This window comes from Amblyomma americanum, chromosome 1 (assembly GCF_052857255.1).
Source record: "Amblyomma americanum isolate KBUSLIRL-KWMA chromosome 1, ASM5285725v1, whole genome shotgun sequence".
In the NCBI taxonomy this organism is placed as follows: Eukaryota; Metazoa; Arthropoda; class Arachnida; order Ixodida; family Ixodidae; genus Amblyomma; species Amblyomma americanum.
This window is the reverse complement of record NC_135497.1, coordinates 532,415,317-532,432,106: the sequence shown is the minus strand read 5'-3', so window position 1 is coordinate 532,432,106 and position 16,790 is coordinate 532,415,317.

Genomic DNA, 16,790 nt, shown 5'->3' with positions numbered 1-16,790 from the left:
AAAACGCTTGTTGCGGCCTATATAATCTACAACCGACGATCTCGTAAGGTGCGCGTTTGAAGTAAAAAAATGCTTGTTGCGGCCTATTTATTCTACATCCGCTAACTCGTAAGGTGCGCGTTAGGTGTAAAAAAAATGTTTGTTGCGGCCTATTTATTCTACATGCGCTGAACTCGTAAGGTGCGCGTTTGATGTAAAAAATCGCTTGATGCGGCCTATAAAATCTACAACCGACGATCTCGTAAGGTGCGCGTTTGAAGTAAACAAAACGTTTGTTGCGGCCTATTTATTCTACATCCGCTGAACTCGTAAGCTGCGCGTTTGATGTAGAAAAAACGTTTGTTACGGCCTATTTATTCCACCTGCGCTGAACTCGTAAGGTGCGCGTTTGAAGTAAAAAAAGTTTGTTGCGGCCTATTCAATCTACATCCGCTGAACACGTAAACTGCGCGTTTGAAGTAAAAAAAAGTTGGTTGCGGCCTATTTAATCTTCATTCAATGAACTCGTAAGGTGCGCGTTGAAAGTAAAAAAGTTGTTGCGGCCTATTTATTCTTCATTCCCTGAACTCGGAAGGTGAGCGTTGGAAGTAAAAAAAATTGTGGCGGCCTTTTTAATCTTCATCCGCTGATCTCGTAAGGTGCGCGTTTGAAGAAAACAAAGTTTGTGGCGGCGTATTTATTCTACATATGAAGATATGGTTAGTTGCGCGTTGGAAGTAAAAAAAGATTGTTGCGGCGTATTTTTTCTACATCCGCTGAACTCGTAAGGTGAGTGTTAGAAGTAAAAAAGTTTGTTGCGGCCTATTTATTCTACATCTGCTAAACTCTTAAGCTGGCGTTTGAAGTAAAAAATAAATTTGTTGCGGCCTATAATCTACATCCGCTGAAATCATAAGGTGCGCGTTTGGAGTAAAAAAAATGTAAGTTGCGGCCTATTTATTCTACATCCGCTGAACTCGTAAGGTGCGCGTTTGAAGTAGAAAAAACGTTTGTTGCGGCCTATTTATTATACAAGCGCTGAACTCGTAAGGTGCGCGTTTGAAGTAGAAAAAAAAGTTTGTTGCGGCCTATTTATTCTACATCCGCTGAAAACCTAAAGTGCGCGTTTGATGTAAAAAAAAGTTTGTTGCGGCCTATATAAGCTACAACAGCTGATCTCGTAAGGTGGCGTTTAAAGTAAAAAATTGTGTTGCCGACTATTTTGTCTACATCCGCTGAACTCGTAAGGTTAGCATTGGAAGTAAAACAAGTTTGTGGCGGCCTATTTAATATACATCCGCTGAACTCGTAAGGTGCGCGTTTGAAATAAAAATATGTTTGCTGCGGCCTTTTTATTTTCCATTCGCTGAACTTGTAAGGTGCGCGTTTGAAGTAAAAAAAAGTTTTTTACTTCCTATAATCTACATCCGCTGAATTCATAAGGTGCGCGTGTGAAGTAAAAAAAAGATTGTTGCGGCCTATTTATTCAACATCCGCTGAACTCGTAAGGTGCACGTTTGATGTAAAAAAACACTTGTTGCGGCCTATATAATCTACAACCGACGATCTCGTAAGGTGCGCGTTTGAAGTAAAAAAAAATTTGTTGCGGCCTATTTTATATACATCCTCTGAACTCGTAATGTGCGCGTTTGATGTTAAAAACGCTTGTTGCGGCCTTTATAATATACAACCGACCATCTCGGAAGGTGACCGTTTGAACTAAAAAAAAAGTTTGTTGCGGCCTATTTATTCTACATCCTCTGAACTCGTAAGGTGCGCGTTTGAAGTAAAAAAAGTTCGTTGCGGCCTATTTATTCTTCAATCAGAGAACTCGTAAGGTGCGCGTTTGAAGTAAAAAAAAAGTTGGTTGCGGCCTATTTATTCTTCATTCAATGAACTCGTAAGGTGCGCGTTGAAAGTAAAAAAGTTGTTGTGGCTTATTTATTCTTCATTCCCTGACTCGGAAGTTGAGCGTTGGAAGTAAAAAAAATTGTTGCGGCCTTTTTATTCTTCATTCGCTGATCTCCTAAGGTGCGCGTTTGAAGTAAACAAAGTTTGTTGCGGCCTTTTTATTCTACATCTGCTGAACTCGTAAGCTGGCGTTTGAAGTAAAAAATAAGTTTGTTGCGGCCTATAATCTACATCCGCTGAAATCATAAGGTGCGCATTTGGAGTAAAAAAATGTTAGTTGCGGCGTATTTAATCTTCATCCGCTGAACTCGTAGGTGCGCGCTTGAAGTTAAAAAAAATTTTTACGGCCTATGTAATCTTCATTCGCTGAATTCGTAAGGTGCGCGTTTGAAGTAAAAAAAAAGTTTGTTGTTGCCTATTTATTTATATCCGCTGAATTCGTAAGGTGCGCATTTGAAGTAAAAAAGCTTGTTGCGGCCTATTTAATCTACATCCGCTGAACTCGTAAGGTGCGCGTTTGTTGTAGAAAAAAAGTTTGTTGTGGCCTACTTATTCTGCATCCGCTGAACTCTAAGGTGCGCGTTTTATGTAAAAAAAAGTTTATTGCGGCCTATTTAATTTACATCCGCAAATCTCGTAAGGTGCGCGTTTGGAGTAAAGAAAAGTTTGTTACGGCCTATAATCTACATCCGCTGAACTCATGAGGTGAGCGTTGGAAGTAAAAAAAACTTTTTGCGGCCGATTTAACATTCATCCGCTGAACTCGTAAGGTGCGCGTTTGAAGTGAAAAAAATGTTACTTTCGGCCTATTTATTCTTCATCCCCTGAACTCGTAGGTGCGCGTTTGAAGTTAAAAAAATTTTACGGCCTTTAATCTACATCCGCTGAACTCGTAAGGTGAGCGTTGAAGTAAAAAAAAGTTTGTTGCGGCGCATTTATTCTACATGCGCTGAACTCGTAAGTTGCGCGTTTGAATAAAAAAGTTTGTTGCGGCGTATTTAATCTACATCCGCTGAACTCGTAATGTGCTCGTTTGATGTAAAAAACGTTTGTTGCGACCTATTTAATCAACATCCGCTGAACACGTAAGGTGCGCGTTTGATGTAAGAAAAACGTTTGTTGCGGTCTATATAATCTAAAACCGCTGATCTTGTAAGGTGCGTGTTTGAAGTAAAAAAATATTTGTTGCGGCCTATTTATTCTTAATCCGCTGAAATCGTAAGGTGCGCGTTTGATGTAAAAAAAACGTTTGTTGCGGCCAATTTAATCTATATTCGCTGAATTCTTAAGGTGCGCGTTTGAAGAAAAAAAGTTTGTTGCGGCCTATTTATTCTCAATCTGCAGAACTCGTGAGGTGCGCGTTTGATGTAAAAGAAACGTTTGTTGCGGCCTATTTATTCTTCATCCGCTGAACTCGTAAGGTGCGCGTTGGAAGTAAAAAATTGTTTGTTGCTTAATATATAATCTACAACCGCTTATCTCGTAAGGAGCGCATTCGAGGTAAAAAAAGTTTGTTTCAGCCTATTTAATCTACATCCACTGAACTCGTAAGGTGCGCGTTTGAAGTAAAAAAATTGCTTGTGGGAGCCTGTTTATTCTCTATCCTGTGAACTCGTAAGGTGCGCGTTTGATGTTAAAAAACGCTTGTTGCGGCCTATATAATCTACAACCGACGATCTCGTAAGGTGCGCGTTTAGAAGTAAAATAAGTTTGTTGCGGCTTATTTCATCTACATCCTCTGAACTCGTAAGGTGCGCGTTTCATTTAAAAAAACGCTTGTTGAGGCCTATATAATCTACAACCGACCATCTCGGAAGGTGACCGTTTGAAGTAAAAAAAAAGTTTGTTGCGGCCTATTTATTCTACATCCTCTGAACTCGTTAGGTGCGCGTTTGAAGTAAAAAAAGTTCGTTGCGGCCTATTTATTCTTCAATCAAAGAACTCGTAAGGTGCGCGTTTGAAGTAAAAAAAGTTGGTTGCGGCCTATTTATTCTTCATTCAATGAACTCGTAAGGTGCGCGTTGAAAGTAAAAAAGTTGTGGCCTATTTATTCTTCATTCCCTGACTCGGAAGGTGAGCGTTGGAAGTAAAAAAAATTGTTGCGGCCTTTTTAATCTTCATTCGCTGATCTCGTAAGGTGCGCGTTTGAAGTAAACAAAGTTTGTTGCGGCCTCTTTATTCTACATCTGCTGAACTCGTAAGCTGGCGTTTGAAGTAAAAAATTTGTTTGTTGCGGCCTATAATCTACATCCGCTGAAATCATAAGGTGCGCATTTGGAGTAAAAAAATGTTAGTTGCGGCCTATTTAATCTTCATCCGCTGAACTCGTAGGTGCGCGCTTGAAGTTAAAAAAAAAATTTTACGGCCTATGTAATCTTCATTCGCTTTAATTCGTAAGGTGCACGTTTGTAGTAAAGAAAAGTTTGTTACGGCCTATAATCTACATCCGCTGAACTCTTGAGGTGAGCGTTGGAAGTAAAAAAACTTTTTGCGGCCGATTTAACATTGATCCGCTGAACTCGTAAGTGCGCGTTTGAAGTGAAAAAAATGTTACTTTCGGCCTATTTATTCTTCATCCCCTGAACTCGTAGGTGCGCGTTTGAAGTTAAAAAAATTTTACGGCCTTTAATCTACATGCGCTGAACTCGTAAGTTGCGCGTTTGATGTAAAAAACGTTTGTTGCGACCTATTTAATCAACATCCACTGAACACGTAAGGTGCGCGTTTGATGTAAGAAAAACGTTTGTTGCGGTCTATATAATTTAAAATCGCTGATCTTGTAAGGTGCGTATTTGAAGTAAAAAAATATTTGTTGCGGCCTATTTATTCTTAATCCGCTGATCTCGTAAGGTGCTTGTTGGAAGTACAAAATATTTTTGCGGCCTATTTAATCTTCATCCGCTGAATTTGCAAGGTGCGCGTTGTAAGTAAAAAAACGTTTGTTGCCGCCTATATATTCTACATCCGCTGAACTCGTAAGGTGCGCGTTTGATGTAAAAAAAACGTTTGTTGCGGCCAATTTAATCTATATCCGCTGAATTCATAAGGTGCGCGTTTGAAGTAAAAACGTTTGTTGCGGCCTATTTATTCTCAATCTGCTGAATTCGTGAGGTGCGCGTTTGATGTAAAACAAACGTTTGTTGCGGCCTATTTATTCTTCATCCGCTGAACTCGTAAGGTGCGCGTTGGAAGTAAGAACATTGTTGTGGCCTATTTAATATACATGCGCTGAACTCGTAAGGTGCGCGTTTGAAGTAGAAAAAAAGTTTTTTGCGGCCTATTTATTTTACATCCGCTGAACTCTAAGGTGCGCGTTTGATGTAAGAAAAGTTCGGTGTGGCCTATTTGTTCTACAACCGCTGTACTCTATGGTGCGTCTTTGATATAAAAAAAGTTTGGTGCGGCCTATTTAATCTACAATGCGCTGAACTCGTAAGGTGCGCGTTTGAAGTAAAAAAAAAGTTTGTTGCGGCCCATATAATCTACAACAGCTGATCTCATAAGGTGCGCGTTTAAAGTAAAAAAAAGTTTGTTGCAGCCTATTTTTTCTACATCCGCTGAACTCGTAAAGTGCGCGTTTGGTGTAAAAAAACGTTTGTTGCGGCCTATTTAATCTACATGCGCTGGCCTCGTAAGGTGCGCGTTTGAAGTAAAAAAATGTTTGTTGCATCCTATTTCATCTACATCCGCTGAACACGTAAGGTGCGCGTTTGAAGTAAAAAAATGTTTGTTGCATCCTATTTAATCCACATCCGCTGAACTCGTAAGGTGCGCGTTTGATGTAAAAAACGCTTGTTGCGGCCTATATAATCTACAACCGACGATCTCGTAAGGTGCGCGTTTGAAGTAAAAAAATGCTTGTTGCGGCCTATTTATTCTACATCCGCTAACTCGTAAGGTGCGCGTTGGAAGTAAAAAAAGATTGTTGCGGCGTATTTTTTCTACATCCGCTGAACTCGTAAGGTGAGTGTTAGAAGTAAAAAAGTTTGTTGCGGCCTATTTATTCTACATCTGCTAAACTCTTAAGCTGGCGTTTGAAGTAAAAAATAAATTTGTTGCGGCCTATAATCTACATCCGCTGAAATCATAAGGTGCGCGTTTGGAGTAAAAAAAATGTAAGTTGCGGCCTATTTATTCTACATCCGCTGAACTCGTAAGGTGCGCGTTTGAAGTAGAAAAAACGTTTGTTGCGGCCTATTTATTATACAAGCGCTGAACTCGTAAGGTGCGCGTTTGAAGTAGAAAAAAAAGTTTGTTGCGGCCTATTTATTCTACATCCGCTGAAAACCTAAAGTGCGCGTTTGATGTAAAAAAAAGTTTGTTGCGGCCTATATAAGCTACAGCAGCTGATCTCGTAAGGTGGCGTTTAAAGTAAAAAATTGTGTTGCCGACTATTTTGTCTACATCCGCTGAACTCGTAAGGTTAGCATTGGAAGTAAAAAAAGTTTGTGGCGGCCTATTTAATATACATCCGCTGAACTCGTAAGGTGCGCGTTTGAAATAAAAATATGTTTGCTGCGGCCTTTTTATTTTCCATTCGCTGAACTTGTAAGGTGCGCGTTTGAAGTAAAAAAAAGTTTTTTACTTCCTATAATCTACATCCGCTGAATTCATAAGGTGCGCGTGTGAAGTAAAAAAAAGTTTGTTGCGGCCTATTTATTCAACATCCGCTGAACTCGTAAGGTGCACGTTTGATGTAAAAAAACACTTGTTGCGGCCTATATAATCTACAACCGACGATCTCGTAAGGTGCGCGTTTGAAGTAAAAAAAAATTTCTTGCGGCCTATTTTATATACATCCTCTGAACTCGTAATGTGCGCGTTTGATGTTAAAAAACGCTTGTTGCGGCCTATATAATCTACAACCGACCATCTCGGAAGGTGACCGTTTGAACTAAAAAAAAAGTTTGTTGCGGCCTATTTATTCTACATCCTCTGAACTCGTAAGGTGCGCGTTTGAAGTAAAAAAAGTTCGTTGCGGCCTATTTATTCTTCAATCAGAGAACTCGTAAGGTGCGCGTTTGAAGTAAAAAAAAAGTTGGTTGCGGCCTATTTATTCTTCATTCAATGAACTCGTAAGGTGCGCGTTGAAAGTAAAAAAGTTGTTGTGGCTTATTTATTCTTCATTCCCTGACTCGGAAGTTGAGCGTTGGAAGTAAAAAAAATTGTTGCGGCCTTTTTAATCTTCATTCGCTGATCTCCTAAGGTGCGCGTTTGAAGTAAACAAAGTTTGTTGCGGCCTTTTTATTCTACATCTGCTGAACTCGTAAGCTGGCGTTTGAAGTAAAAAATAAGTTTGTTGCGGCCTATAATCTACATCCGCTGAAATCATAAGGTGCGCATTTGGAGTAAAAAAATGTTAGTTGCGGCGTATTTAATCTTCATCCGCTGAACTCGTAGGTGCGCGCTTGAAGTTAAAAAAAAATTTTACGGCCTATGTAATCTTCATTCGCTGAATTCGTAAGGTGCGCGTTTGAAGTAAAAAAAAGTTTGTTGTTGCCTATTTATTTATATCCGCTGAATTCGTAAGGTGCGCATTTGAAGTAAAAAGCTTGTTGCGGCCTATTTAATCTACATCCGCTGAACTCGTAAGGTGCGCGTTTGTTGTAGAAAAAAAGTTTGTTGTGGCCTACTTATTCTGCATCCGCTGAACTCTAAGGTGCGCGTTTTATGTAAAAAAAAGTTTATTGCGGCCTATTTAATTTACATCCGCAAATCTCGTAAGGTGCGCGTTTGGAGTAAAGAAAAGTTTGTTACGGCCTATAATCTACATCCGCTGAACTCATGAGGTGAGCGTTGGAAGTAAAAAAAACTTTTTGCGGCCGATTTACATTCATCCGCTGAACTCGTAAGGTGCGCGTTTGAAGTGAAAAAAATGTTACTTTCGGCCTATTTATTCTTCATCCCCTGAACTCGTAGGTGCGCGTTTGAAGTTAAAAAAATTTTACGGCCTTTAATCTACATCCGCTGAACTCGTAAGGTGAGCGTTGAAGTAAAAAAAAAGTTTGTTCCGGCGCATTTATTCTACATGCGCTGAACTCGCAAGTTGCGCGTTTGAATAAAAAAGTTTGTTGCGGCGTATTTATTCTACATCCGCTGAACTCGTAATGTGCTCGTTTGATGTAAAAAACGTTTGTTGCGACCTATTTAATCAACATCCGCTGAACACGTAAGGTGCGCGTTTGATGTAAGAAAAACGTTTGTTGCGGTCTATATAATCTAAATCCGCTGATCTTGTAAGGTGCGTGTTTGAAGTAAAAAAATATTTGTTGCGGCCTATTTATTCTTAATCCGCTGAAATCGTAAGGTGCGCGTTTGATGTAAAAAAAACGTTTGTTGCGGCCAATTTAATCTATATTCGCTGAATTCTTAAGGTGCGCGTTTGAAGAAAAAAAGTTTGTTGCGGCCTATTTATTCTCAATCTGCTGAACTCGTGAGGTGCGCGTTTGATGTAAAAGAAACGTTTGTTGCGGCCTATTTATTCTTCATCCGCTGAACTCGTAAGGTGCGCGTTGGAAGTAAAAAATTGTTTGTTGCTTAATATATAATCTACAACCGCTTATCTCGTAAGGAGCGCATTCGAGGTAAAAAAAGTTTGTTTCAGCCTATTTAATCTACATCCACTGAACTCGTAAGGTGCGCGTTTGAAGTAAAAAAATTGCTTGTGGCAGCCTGTTTATTCTCTATCCTGTGAACTCGTAAGGTGCGCGTTTGATGTTAAAAAAACGCTTGTTGCGGCCTATATAATCTACAACCGACGATCTCGTAAGGTGCGCGTTTAGAAGTAAAATAAGTTTGTTGCGGCTTATTTCATCTACATCCTCTGAACTCGTAAGGTGCGCGTTTCATTTAAAAAAACGCTTGTTGAGGCCTATATAATCTACAACCGACCATCTCGGAAGGTGACCGTTTGAAGTAAAAAAAAGGTTTGTTGCGGCCTATTTATTTTACATCCGCTGAACTCTAAGGTGCGCGTTTGATGTAAGAAAAGTTTGGTGTGGCCTATTTGTTCTACAACCGCTGTACTCTATGGTGCGTCTTTGATATAAAAAAAGTTTGGTGCGGCCTATTTAATCTACAATGCGCTGAACTCGTAAGGTGCGCGTTTGAAGTAAAAAAAAAGTTTGTTGCGGCCCATATAATCTACAACAGCTGATCTCATAAGGTGCGCGTTTAAAGTAAAAAAAAGTTTGTTGCAGCCTATTTTTTCTACATCCGCTGAACTCGTAAAGTGCGCGTTTGGTGTAAAAAAACGTTTGTTGCGGCCTATTTAATCTACATGCGCTGGCCTCGTAAGGTGCGCGTTTGAAGTAAAAAAATGTTTGTTGCATCCTATTTAATCCACATCCGCTGAACTCGTAAGGTGCGCGTTTGATGTAAAAAACGCTTGTTGCGGCCTATATAATCTACAACCGACGATCTCGTAAGGTGCGCGTTTGAAGTAAAAAAATGCTTGTTGCGGCCTATTTATTCTACATCCGCTAACTCGTAAGGTGCGCGTTGGAAGTAAAAAAAGATTGTTGCGGCGTATTTTTTCTACATCCGCTGAACTCGTAAGGTGAGTGTTAGAAGTAAAAAAGTTTGTTGCGGCCTATTTATTCTACATCTGCTAAACTCTTAAGCTGGCGTTTGAAGTAAAAAATAAATTTGTTGCGGCCTATAATCTACATCCGCTGAAATCATAAGGTGCGCGTTTGGAGTAAAAAAAATGTAAGTTGCGGCCTATTTATTCTACATCCGCTGAACTCGTAAGGTGCGCGTTTGAAGTAGAAAAAACGTTTGTTGCGGCCTATTTATTATACAAGCGCTGAACTCGTAAGGTGCGCGTTTGAAGTAGAAAAAAAAGTTTGTTGCGGCCTATTTATTCTACATCCGCTGAAAACCTAAAGTGCGCGTTTGATGTAAAAAAAAGTTTGTTGCGGCCTATATAAGCTACAACAGCTGATCTCGTAAGGTGGCGTTTAAAGTAAAAAATTGTGTTGCCGACTATTTTGTCTACATCCGCTGAACTCGTAAGGTTAGCATTGGAAGTAAAAAAAGTTTGTGGCGGCCTATTTAATATACATCCGCTGAACTCGTAAGGTGCGCGTTTGAAATAAAAATATGTTTGCTGCGGCCTTTTTATTTTCCATTCGCTGAACTTGTAAGGTGCGCGTTTGAAGTAAAAAAAAGTTTTTTACTTCCTATAATCTACATCCGCTGAATTCATAAGGTGCGCGTGTGAAGTAAAAAAAAGTTTGTTGCGGCCTATTTATTCAACATCCGCTGAACTCGTAAGGTGCACGTTTGATGTAAAAAAACACTTGTTGCGGCCTATATAATCTACAACCGACGATCTCGTAAGGTGCGCGTTTGAAGTAAAAAAAAATTTGTTGCGGCCTATTTTATATACATCCTCTGAACTCGTAATGTGCGCGTTTGATGTTAAAAAACGCTTGTTGCGGCCTATATAATCTACAACCGACCATCTCGGAAGGTGACCGTTTGAACTAAAAAAAAAGTTTGTTGCGGCCTATTTATTCTACATCCTCTGAACTCGTAAGGTGCGCGTTTGAAGTAAAAAAAGTTCGTTGCGGCCTATTTATTCTTCAATCAGAGAACTCGTAAGGTGCGCGTTTGAAGTAAAAAAAAAGTTGGTTGCGGCCTATTTATTCTTCATTCAATGAACTCGTAAGGTGCGCGTTGAAAGTAAAAAAGTTGTTGTGGCTTATTTATTCTTCATTCCCTGACTCGGAAGTTGAGCGTTGGAAGTAAAAAAAATTGTTGCGGCCTTTTTAATCTTCATTCGCTGATCTCCTAAGGTGCGCGTTTGAAGTAAACAAAGTTTGTTGCGGCCTTTTTATTCTACATCTGCTGAACTCGTAAGCTGGCGTTTGAAGTAAAAAATAAGTTTGTTGCGGCCTATAATCTACATCCGCTGAAATCATAAGGTGCGCATTTGGAGTAAAAAAATGTTAGTTGCGGCGTATTTAATCTTCATCCGCTGAACTCGTAGGTGCGCGCTTGAAGTTAAAAAAAAATTTTACGGCCTATGTAATCTTCATTCGCTGAATTCGTAAGGTGCGCGTTTGAAGTAAAAAAAAGTTTGTTGTTGCCTATTTATTTATATCCGCTGAATTCGTAAGGTGCGCATTTGAAGTAAAAAGCTTGTTGCGGCCTATTTAATCTACATCCGCTGAACTCGTAAGGTGCGCGTTTGTTGTAGAAAAAAGTTTGTTGTGGCCTACTTATTCTGCATCCGCTGAACTCTAAGGTGCGCGTTTTATGTAAAAAAAAGTTTATTGCGGCCTATTTAATTTACATCCGCAAATCTCGTAAGGTGCGCGTTTGGAGTAAAGAAAAGTTTGTTACGGCCTATAATCTACATCCGCTGAACTCATGAGGTGAGCGTTGGAAGTAAAAAAAACTTTTTGCGGCCGATTTACATTCATCCGCTGAACTCGTAAGGTGCGCGTTTGAAGTGAAAAAAATGTTACTTTCGGCCTATTTATTCTTCATCCCCTGAACTCGTAGGTGCGCGTTTGAAGTTAAAAAAATTTTACGGCCTTTAATCTACATCCGCTGAACTCGTAAGGTGAGCGTTGAAGTAAAAAAAAAGTTTGTTCCGGCGCATTTATTCTACATGCGCTGAACTCGCAAGTTGCGCGTTTGAATAAAAAAGTTTGTTGCGGCGTATTTATTCTACATCCGCTGAACTCGTAATGTGCTCGTTTGATGTAAAAAACGTTTGTTGCGACCTATTTAATCAACATCCGCTGAACACGTAAGGTGCGCGTTTGATGTAAGAAAAACGTTTGTTGCGGTCTATATAATCTAAATCCGCTGATCTTGTAAGGTGCGTGTTTGAAGTAAAAAAATATTTGTTGCGGCCTATTTATTCTTAATCCGCTGAAATCGTAAGGTGCGCGTTTGATGTAAAAAAAACGTTTGTTGCGGCCAATTTAATCTATATTCGCTGAATTCTTAAGGTGCGCGTTTGAAGAAAAAAAGTTTGTTGCGGCCTATTTATTCTCAATCTGCTGAACTCGTGAGGTGCGCGTTTGATGTAAAAGAAACGTTTGTTGCGGCCTATTTATTCTTCATCCGCTGAACTCGTAAGGTGCGCGTTGGAAGTAAAAAATTGTTTGTTGCTTAATATATAATCTACAACCGCTTATCTCGTAAGGAGCGCATTCGAGGTAAAAAAAGTTTGTTTCAGCCTATTTAATCTACATCCACTGAACTCGTAAGGTGCGCGTTTGAAGTAAAAAAATTGCTTGTGGCAGCCTGTTTATTCTCTATCCTGTGAACTCGTAAGGTGCGCGTTTGATGTTAAAAAAACGCTTGTTGCGGCCTATATAATCTACAACCGACGATCTCGTAAGGTGCGCGTTTAGAAGTAAAATAAGTTTGTTGCGGCTTATTTCATCTACATCCTCTGAACTCGTAAGGTGCGCGTTTCATTTAAAAAAACGCTTGTTGAGGCCTATATAATCTACAACCGACCATCTCGGAAGGTGACCGTTTGAAGTAAAAAAAAGGTTTGTTGCGGCCTATTTATTCTACATCCTCTGAACTCGTTAGGTGCGCGTTTGAAGTAAAAAAAGTTCGTTGCGGCCTATTTATTCTTCAATCAAAGAACTCGTAAGGTGCGCGTTTGAAGTAAAAAAAGTTGGTTGCGGCCTATTTATTCTTCATTCAATGAACTCGTAAGGTGCGCGTTGAAAGTAAAAAAGTTGTGGCCTATTTATTCTTCATTCCCTGACTCGGAAGGTGAGCGTTGGAAGTAAAAAAAATTGTTGCGGCCTTTTTAATCTTCATTCGCTGATCTCCTAAGGTGCGCGTTTGAAGTAAACAAAGTTTGTTGCGGCCTTTTTATTCTACATCTGCTGAACTCGTAAGCTGGCGTTTGAAGTAAAAAATTTGTTTGTTGCGGCCTATAATCTACATCCGCTGAAATCATAAGGTGCGCATTTGGAGTAAAAAAATGTTAGTTGCGGCCTATTTAATCTTCATCCGCTGAACTCGTAGGTGCGCGCTTGAAGTTAAAAAAAAAATTTTACGGCCTATGTAATCTTCATTCGCTTTAATTCGTAAGGTGCACGTTTGTAGTAAAGAAAAGTTTGTTACGGCCTATAATCTACATCCGCTGAACTCATGAGGTGAGCGTTGGAAGTAAAAAAACTTTTTGCGGCCGATTTAACATTGATCCGCTGAACTCGTAAGTGCGCGTTTGAAGTGAAAAAAATGTTACTTTCGGCCTATTTATTCTTCATCCCCTGAACTCGTAGGTGCGCGTTTGAAGTTAAAAAAATTTTACGGCCTTTAATCTACATGCGCTGAACTCGTAAGTTGCGCGTTTGATGTAAAAAACGTTTGTTGCGACCTATTTAATCAACATCCACTGAACACGTAAGGTGCGCGTTTGATGTAAGAAAAACGTTTGTTGCGGTCTATATAATTTAAAATCGCTGATCTTGTAAGGTGCGTATTTGAAGTAAAAAAATATTTGTTGCGGCCTATTTATTCTTAATCCGCTGATCTCGTAAGGTGCTTGTTGGAAGTACAAAATATTTTTGCGGCCTATTTAATCTTCATCCGCTGAATTTGCAAGGTGCGCGTTGTAAGTAAAAAAACGTTTGTTGCCGCCTATATATTCTACATCCGCTGAACTCGTAAGGTGCGCGTTTGATGTAAAAAAAACGTTTGTTGCGGCCAATTTAATCTATATCCGCTGAATTCATAAGGTGCGCGTTTGAAGTAAAAACGTTTGTTGCGGCCTATTTAATCTCAATCTGCTGAATTCGTGAGGTGCGCGTTTGATGTAAAACAAACGTTTGTTGCGGCCTATTTATTCTTCATCCGCTGAACTCGTAAGGTGCGCGTTGGAAGTAAGAACATTGTTGTGGCCTATTTAATATACATGCGCTGAACTCGTAAGGTGCGCGTTTGAAGTAGAAAAAAAGTTTTTTGCGGCCTATTTATTTTACATCCGCTGAACTCTAAGGTGCGCGTTTGATGTAAGAAAAGTTTGGTGTGGCCTATTTGTTCTACAACCGCTGTACTCTATGGTGCGTCTTTGATATAAAAAAAGTTTGCTGCGGCCTATTTAATCTACAATGCGCTGAACTCGTAACTTGCGCGTTTGAAGTAAAAAAAAAAAGTTTGTTGCGGCCCATATAATCTACAACAGCTGATCTCATAAGGTGCGCGTTTAAAGTAAAAAAAAGTTTGTTGCAGCCTATTTTTTCTACATCCGCTGAACTCGTAAAGTGCGCGTTTGGTGTAAAAAAACGTTTGTTGCGGCCTATTTAATCTACATGCGCTGGCCTCGTAAGGTGCGCGTTTGAAGTAAAAAAATGTTTGTTGCATCCTATTTCATCTACATCCGCTGAACACGTAAGGTGCGCGTTTGAAGTAAAAAAATGTTTGTTGCATCCTATTTAATCCACATCCGCTGAACTCGTAAGGTGCGCGTTTGATGTAAAAAACGCTTGTTGCGGCCTATATAATCAACAACCGACGATCTCGTAAGGTGCGCGTTTGAAGTACAAAAATGCTTGTTGCGGCCTATTTATTCTACATCCGCTAACTCGTAAGGTGCGCGTTAGGTGTCAAAAAAATGTTTGTTGCGGCCTATTTATTCTACATGCGCTGAACTCGTAAGGTGCGCGTTTGATGTAAAAAATCGCTTGATGCGGCCTATAAAATCTACAACCGACGATCTCGTAAGGTGCGCGTTTGAAGTAAACAAAACGTTTGTTGCGGCCTATTTAATCTTCATCCGCTGATCTCGTAAGGTGCGCGTTTGAAGTAAAAAAAAGTTTGTGGCGGCGTATTTATTCTACTTATGATTACATTGTATGTTGCGCGTTGGAAGTAAAAAAATGTTTGTTGCGGCCTATTTATTCTACATCCGCTGAACTCGTAAGCTGCGCGTTTGATGTAGAAAAAACGTTTGTTACGGCCTATTTATTCCACCTGCGCTGAACTCGTAAGGTGCGCGTTTGAAGTAAAAAAAGTTTGTTGCGGCCTATTCAATCTACATCCGCTGAACACGTAAACTGCGCGTTTGAAGTAAAAAAAAGTTGGTTGCGGCCTATTTAATCTTCATTCAATGAACTCGTAAGGTGCGCGTTGAAAGTAAAAAAGTTGTTGCGGCCTATTTATTCTTCATTCCCTGAACTCGGAAGGTGAGCGTTGGAAGTAAAAAAAATTGTGGCGGCCTTTTTATTCTTCATCCGCTGATCTCGTAAGGTGCGCGTTTGAAGAAAACAAAGTTTGTGGCGGCGTATTTATTCTACATATGAAGATATGGTTAGTTGCGCGTTGGAAGTAAAAAAAGATTGTTGCGGCGTATTTTTTCTACATCCGCTGAACTCGTAAGGTGAGTGTTAGAAGTAAAAAAGTTTGTTGCGGCCTATTTATTCTACATCTGCTAGACTCTTAAGCTGGCGTTTGAAGTAAAAAATAAATTTGTTGCGGCCTATAATCTACATCCGCTGAAATCATAAGGTGCGCGTTTGGAGTAAAAAAAATGTAAGTTGCGGCCTATTTATTCTACATCCGCTGAACTCGTAAGGTGCGCGTTTGAAGTAGAAAAAACGTTTGTTGCGGCCTATTTATTATACAAGCGCTGAACTCGTAAGGTGCGCGTTTGAAGTAGAAAAAAAAGTTTGTTGTGGCCTATTTATTCTACATCCGCTGAAAACCTAAAGTGCGCGTTTGATGTAAAAAAAAGTTTGTTGCAGCCTATATAAGCTACAACAGCTGATCTCGTAAGGTGGCGTTTAAAGTAAAAAATTGTGTTGCCGACTATTTTGTCTACATCCGCTGAACTCGTAAGGTTAGCATTGGAAGTAAAAAAAGTTTGTGGCGGCCTATTTAATATACATCCGCTGAACTCGTAAGGTGCGCGTTTGAAATAAAAATATGTTTGCTGCGGCCTTTTTATTTTCCATTCGCTGAACTTGTAAGGTGCGCGTTTGAAGTAAAAAAAAGTTTTTTACTTCCTATAATCTACATCCGCTGAATTCATAAGGTGCGCGTGTGAAGTAAAAAAAAGATTGTTGCGGCCTATTTATTCAACATCCGCTGAACTCGTAAGGTGCACGTTTGATGTAAAAAAACACTTGTTGCGGCCTATATAATCTACAACCGACGATCTCGTAAGGTGCGCGTTTGAAGTAAAAAAAAATTTGTTGCGGCCTATTTTATATACATCCTCTGAACTCGTAATGTGCGCGTTTGATGTTAAAAAACGCTTGTTGCGGCCTATATAATCTACAACCGACCATCTCGGAAGGTGACCGTTTGAACTAAAAAAAAAGTTTGTTGCGGCCTATTTATTCTACATCCTCTGAACTCGTAAGGTGCGCGTTTGAAGTAAAAAAAGTTCGTTGCGGCCTATTTATTCTTCAATCAGAGAACTCGTAAGGTGCGCGTTTGAAGTAAAAAAAAAGTTGGTTGCGGCCTATTTATTCTTCATTCAATGAACTCGTAAGGTGCGCGTTGAAAGTAAAAAAGTTGTGGCTTATTTATTCTTCATTCCCTGACTCGGAAGTTGAGCGTTGGAAGTAAAAAAAATTGTTGCGGCCTTTTTAATCTTCATTCGCTGATCTCCTAAGGTGCGCGTTTGAAGTAAACAAAGTTTGTTGCGGCCTTTTTATTCTACATCTGCTGAACTCGTAAGCTGGCGTTTGAAGTAAAAAATAAGTTTGTTGCGGCCTATAATCTACATCCGCTGAAATCATAAGGTGCGCATTTGGAGTAAAAAAATGTTAGTTGCGGCGTATTTAATCTTCATCCGCTGAACTCGTAGGTGCGCGCTTGAAGTTAAAAAAAATTTTTACGGCCTATGTAATCTTCATTCGCTGAATTCGTAAGGTGCGCGTTTGAAGTAAAAAAAAGTTTGTTGTTGC